We start from the raw sequence: 6,712 nt of genomic DNA on the forward strand, positions 1-6,712 counted from the left end.
CTCCCCTGAGCAGCCTCCACTGCCCCCAACAATACATATCTTGTTGTGGCCCCGGAGAAGCACACCTGATTGTACTTGTCAACTAATCATCAAGCCCTTGACATTTGAATCAGGTGTTTTTGTCCAGGGCTACAATACAAATGTGTACTGGAGGAGGGAAAAACTGTGATAATATAATACTACATGATACAGATCTCTCTCTCTCTCTCTCTCTCTCTCTCTCTCTCTCTCTCTCTCTCTCTCTCTCTCTCTCTCTCTCTCTCTCTCTCTCTCGTAGAGTTGTATTGTTAATTCCACAGACATCGCTCTGTCAGTGAGACCCCATGAAACACATAGCATCTCTCCATCCCTACACTGGGGAGTGGGGAGCCCTGAGGACCTACTTTGAAGTTCTCCACAGGCTAGTCGTTTACTGGTGGAGCACACTGATGGAAGGTAGAGGGGGATGGGGAGGTATGGAGAGAGAGAGGATTATTAGAGGATGATGATAGAGATATTAAAGTCATCCATTGGTAGAGCTCATGTATTTCCACTTCCTGTCCAGGAAGACACAGTGAGTGAGATTGAACAGGTTGCCAGTATTAAACCCCATCTCTTTCCCTCCTCCTCATCAACGGCAAACATCCATTAGCCATTCTGAGACACACTTAGATGATTCCTTTGATGATACAGCAGTAGCAATACAAGGATATAACATCTATAGAAGAGTCAGGAACGCTTATGGAGGAGGTGTTGCTGTATATATTCAGAGCAATTTCCCTGTAATGCTTAGAGAATATTTTATGTCAAGTGTTATTGAAGTGTTGTGGTTGCAGGATCACTTGGCACATCTGAAGCCTTTCCTTTTGGGGTGTTGCTATAGGCCACCAAGTGCTAACAGTCAGTATCTAAATAATGTTTGTGAAATGCTTGATAGTGTATGTGATGTAAATAGAGAGGTTTTCATCAAGTCGTCCACACAAAGGAAGCTTCTCACTGTAACCAGTGCCTGTAATCTGGTTCAGGTTAATAATCAACCTACCAGGCTGTTTACAAACACTACAGGAACAAAATCATCCACATGTTTTTTTAAAAATTATTATTACATTTTTACTAATACTGTAGAACTTTGTTCTAAAGCTGTATCTGTACCCATTGGATGCAGTGGCTATATCCAGGAAAGCCAAAGTTCCAAAAGCTGGTCCTAAAATAGTGTATAAGAGATCATACAAAATATTTTGCTGTGACTCATGTGGATGATGTTGAAAATATTTGTTGTTCTGATGTGATTAATAAGGAGCCAACAGATGATGCACTTTATGAATTTATGAAATTGCTTCTTCCAATTATTGATAAACATGCAGGGACGGCCTGTTCAATAGGGCGATATGGGCGACGCACTGCCAAACGGGAAAAGGAAGGGATTTTTTTCTAATCAATTATATCACGGCAACAGTAGTTATCAGTGTTGTAATCTGATCTGACTGCCACTAAATGTCAAATCAGGCTAAAGTCGTGCTTCAAATGGCCCCGCCCGTTTTTGGGGCGATTTCAGTCAAGTTGAAAATCGCCCAGAAGTCTCTCATAGCCTGTCATGTAAAATCTATTTTTTTCAAATTTCAAAGCTTTCAATACATTCTCTATGGGGGTCTGTGGGCTTGCACTTACGCGCTTTCGTCATACGTGACGTAACCATGAACGTAACTAAGACAATGGCGGCTAGCAGCGTCTCTGTTGCGACCTGCAGTGTGGCGTTATTTTAAGTTTTTAATTTGTAGACTTAGTTTACAAACATTCTGCCAACCATGGATTTCCAGTGGTCGGTTTTGGACTGATCTTGTTGATCGTGTACATACCCGCTACGAACGGACTAAATAATGAAAACGCTGCTGGCAGCGGAATCCCAATACAGCTGGGAGACTTGGCTGGATGACAGAGTCCCGGACAGAGAAGTGGAGCCGGCCGGCTTCACCCTGGTCAGAGCGGACCGCGATCCTGGTAAGAGAGCGACTCTGTACCCTGACATTGAACTGCTTTCTGTGTCACTGCGACCTTACTATCTGCCCCGTGAGTTCCCCCAATTGTTTGTTACCGTTGTGTACTGTTGATAATCACAAGTTTACTGCAGAACTGAGACCAAGTAGAGACTTTGGACAGGGTGGATATGGTATAATAAAGGCAGTTTATTCAGAGGTAAAGATATCTGGAATCGCGTGCACGGACCCGTTCGTCAAACTCTTAGGGAGCTATCTGAAGAGAGCCCGAAAACATTGTGCAGACATTTTATACAATAAATGATGTAGGTTGAATCTAGTAGTTCTGATCTTCTGATTGGTCCTGATGAGTTGGGCGAGGTCCCCTCCACTGTTGCATTGGCTCTGAGTCGGGTTCTCTGTCTTCAAATGTTCAGCCTAAAGAGAGGGGATTTTTGTGTGTGTGTGTGTGTGTGTGTTTAACAGTGATGATGTGTGTGTGTGTGTGTGTGTTATCAGTGATGATGTGTGTGTGTGTGTGTGTGTGTGTGTCCTCAGAGCAAGAACTCGTGAGTTGGAAGAACTGAGAGACCTATGGCGTGGGTGTTGTCCTTGGCCATCTGCTGACAAGGCTGACAATATAGAACTCTTTTGTCCATTGTTATAGGATAGGAACAGCATTGATTGAAAACAAACGCCCAACACAAAATGGGTCATGCACAAGATTTTAGTCAGACCAAGCTATAACATTATATATTTACTACGACAGTACATTCAACCAAAAGCTAATATAACAAAGGCATCAGAGATTATTTATAATCTGTCACAGAAACTGGAATCCATCTCCCCAGATCAGTCAATAAATGCTTCTGGTATTGATTTATATGCTGCCCCTGTCTTCATGTTGTTGCTGGACATATCTTTTTTTAAATGTGTGTAGGTCACCTAAATCATCAGAAAAATTGCCCCTCCTGAGAATTTTTTCAGGAGCCGCCACTGTAAACATGCACCTGTTAAGAAACTGAATGTTAGAACTATTAAGGCTCCATGGATTGACAAGGAATTAAATAATTGTATGGTTGAAAGAGATGGGGAAAAGGAGTGGCTGATAAGTCTGGCTGCACATCTAACTGGCTGACTTACTGCAAATTGAGAAATTATGTGACAATCAACATGTACTGCACTGACACAAATGACTGATGAATGGTTGAAAGAAATTGATAATAAGAAGATTGTGGGAGCTGTACTGTTAGATTTCAGTGCAGCCTTCGATATTATTGACCATAACCTGTTGTTGAGAACATGTATGTGTTATGGCTTTTCAAGCTCTGTCATATCGTGGATTCAGAGCTATCTATCTAATAGAACTCACGGAAGTGTCTCTAATGTCAAACGTAAAGTGTGGTGTACTGCAGGGCAGCTCTCTAGGCCCTCTACTCTTTTCTATTAACACCAATGACCTGCCACTGCCATTAAACAAAGCATGTGTGTCCATATATGCTGATGATTCAACCATATACACATCAGCAACCACAGCCAATAAAGTCACTAAAACTCTTAGTAAAGAGTTGCAGTCAGTTTTGGAATGGGTGGCCAGTAATAAACTGGTCCTGAACATCTATAAAACTAAGAGCATTGTATTTGGTACAAATCCTTCCCTATGTTCTAGACCTCAGCTGAATCTGGTAATGAATGGTGTGGCTGTTGAACAAGTTGAGGAGACTAAATTACTTGGTGTTACCTTAGATTGTAAACCATCATGGTCAAAACATATAGATTCAATGGTTGTAAAGATGGGGAGAAGTCTGCTTTTTTGACACCACACTCCAAAAAGCAATTCCTGCAGGCTCTAGTTTTATCTTATCTTGATTATTGTCCAGTCATATGGTCAAGTGCTGCAAAGAAAGGCCTAGTTAAACTGCAGCTAGTCCAGAACAGAGCGGCATATCTTGCTCTTCATTGTAGTCAGAGGGCTAATATTAATACTATGGCTGAGGAAAGACTGACTGCATCACATCTTGTTTTATAAGAAACATTAATGTGTTGGAAATTCCAAATTGTTTGCATAGTTAACTTACACATAGCACTGACACACACACACTTACCCCACCTGTCACGATCGTCAGGGAGAGACCAATGCGCAGCGTGTTGAACGAACATGTTATTTATTATCTTCAGTGATAACATACTGTGATGTCACGAGAGGCTGTGTCCTGGAGGGACGTTACATCCCCCTGAGGTGGCTGCAAACCCAGACGGCTATGGCTCCATCTGCTGGTATGGTCGGGAACTCCAACCCTCTATGGCCAATCTTCCCACGCAGCTGAAACCAATCAGGAGCTGATGAGCTGAAGGTTTGGTTGAAGGGAAGAGACACAGTCTCCAACCTGGGCTCTCTGGAGGACAAGAGTGCTGCACGTCCACTTCCATGAGGAATATAAGGATTTGGAGATACTTACCTTTGGGAAATACTCACCTTTGGATATATGCACCTGTGGAAATACGTGTGGGACATTTGGAAGGACGTTTTGCTGGGTTGGCCACTAGCTGCAACGTGGAATACAGTAAGACTGGGGAAAAGTTATTTGAGCGAGGGAGAGTTATGATTTTGGATGTTGAAGAGACATCCCTGAACTGTTAACCCTTAAAGAGCCACCAGAGAACAGAATTGTGTTATACTTTCGTTAGTTTCCCAAGACCTTTAATAAAATCCTTGTTTTGGTTGAACCTGGTCTCCTTGCACTACTTGGGCAACCCCGCTGGAAGCGGTAGCCTCTCGTGGCATCACAGATGGTGGAGAATACGGGCACGCTCAAGCGTTAATAGTGCATGTCAGAGGAGGATACCGAAGGTTTGATCACCCAGTTTTCCAAGTTGGCCGTAGGCTCCCCGCCGACTGAAATGGAGGACATATTGAAAGCCCTTGTTGCTGGCCAGCAAGCCCAGATGCAAGCAACCGTGGCTCTCTTGGAGGAGCAAAAGAAAGCCAACCTTCTGAAGGCAGAGGAATTGCAGTTGCAGAGACAGATGGTTGTCCAAAATACCCGCCCAATAAAGGCAAGTGACTTTATATCTAAGATGGGAGCTACCGATGACATTGAGGCATACCTGCATGCATTTGAGGCCACGGCCACTAGGGAAGCCTGGCCCAAGCAACAGTGGGTTGGTCTGTTAGCCCCCTTTCTAACCGGGGAAGCGCTGAAGGCTGTCCGGGACCTGGGCCCTGACCAGGTTACTGACTATGATGCCCTGAAGTCTGAGATCCTCAGCAGATATGGACTCACAAAGTTTGGTATGGCCCAGCGCTTTCACAGTTGGACCTTCCAACCAGACCAACCTCCTCGGGCGCAGATGCATGAACTTGTCCGAATCGCAAGGAAATGGCTGGATCCGCAGAGGAATACAGCAGCGGCGGTGGTGGAGGCCGTTGTGGTGGATCGTTACCTACGCGCCCCTGCCTTATGAGGCAAAACGGTTCATCAGTCAACAGGCCTTGACCACGGCTGATCTGACCGTGGAAGCTGTGGAAAAGTACCAGGCCACAGCGGAGATGCTGAATGCTTTCGAAAAAGACCCCAGGAGTGCGGCCCCACCACAAATGGGAAGAACCCGTCCAAAGGACCCCAAGGTCTCGAACCCAGCCACGTCAGGACTTATCCCGGCTCCAGGGGGAGCCAGAAACCAGGCGGGTCCAAGAAGAGTACACCAGGAGGGGGAAACTCGACAGTGTTACCGGTGTGGGGAGATGGGACATATCTCCTGGCAGTGTGGGAAACCAGCCGATGAACCTATGCCCACTGCGGAGTCCTCCAGCTCAGCACCCACACACCGTGTTGCCTCGCTCTTGGGAGTCGTAGATGGCGGCCCAGATCGACCCCCACCTGCCCGGTAACTGTGAATCACCATGATGTGGAGGCCTTACTGGATTCTGGTAGCCGGGCCACCCTGGTGCGTAAGGATTTGGTGGGCCCAACGTGTCTGACCCCGGGGAAAGTCCTCCCAGTTTCCTGTGTCCATGGGGACACCAGAGAATACCCCATTACTGAACTTACAATGACCAGCACACGGGGAACCATACACACGACGGCGGGGGTGGTTGATTCCCTCCCCGTCCCTGTCCTAATTGGACGAGACTGCCCAGCCTTTTACCCACTCTGGAGAGAGTCTCAGGAGAGGTTAACCCGAGTACCTCGGAAACGGAGAGGCAAGACTCATCCTGGGAAGGCTCCGGTGCAATCCTCCGAGTTACTCACTCCCGCCCGGGCTCTGATAGGGATGGCAGGTGCCCAGACCGACACAGAGACGGAGCTACAGAATCTGGACAAAGAACTGTCTGGTCTGAAGGGGACCGCTGAGAGGTATCGTTTGTTAAAGCAACAGTTAGACATGAAGACAGAAGAGTTAGATATCCTCCAGGCTAAACTCCAACAGAGCTCCTTCCCTAAGCAACAGGAGGAGCTGGAGAGGCTGCGCAGGACCATCGAGGAGTGTGAGGAGACCCTGCGCAGTAGTAAGGAGGTCCAGAAGAAGGCAGAGGAGAAGTACAAGGTGTTGGAGAACAAGATGAAGAATGCGGAGGCAGAGAGAGAGAAGGAACTGAAAGCTGCTCAACAGAAGCTAAACTCTGCTAAAACCAAGGCTGATGCGTTCAGTAAGAAACTCAAGGAGAGACAACAGGAGGCTGAGTCCCTGGTCCTAGAGTTGGAGGAGTTGAAGAGAGAGCAGTCTGGCAAGCACCACGGCAATGCGGACGCCCTCTC

Source organism: Coregonus clupeaformis, unplaced genomic scaffold, assembly GCF_020615455.1.
Source record: "Coregonus clupeaformis isolate EN_2021a unplaced genomic scaffold, ASM2061545v1 scaf2964, whole genome shotgun sequence".
NCBI lineage: Eukaryota > Metazoa > Chordata > Actinopteri > Salmoniformes > Salmonidae > Coregonus > Coregonus clupeaformis.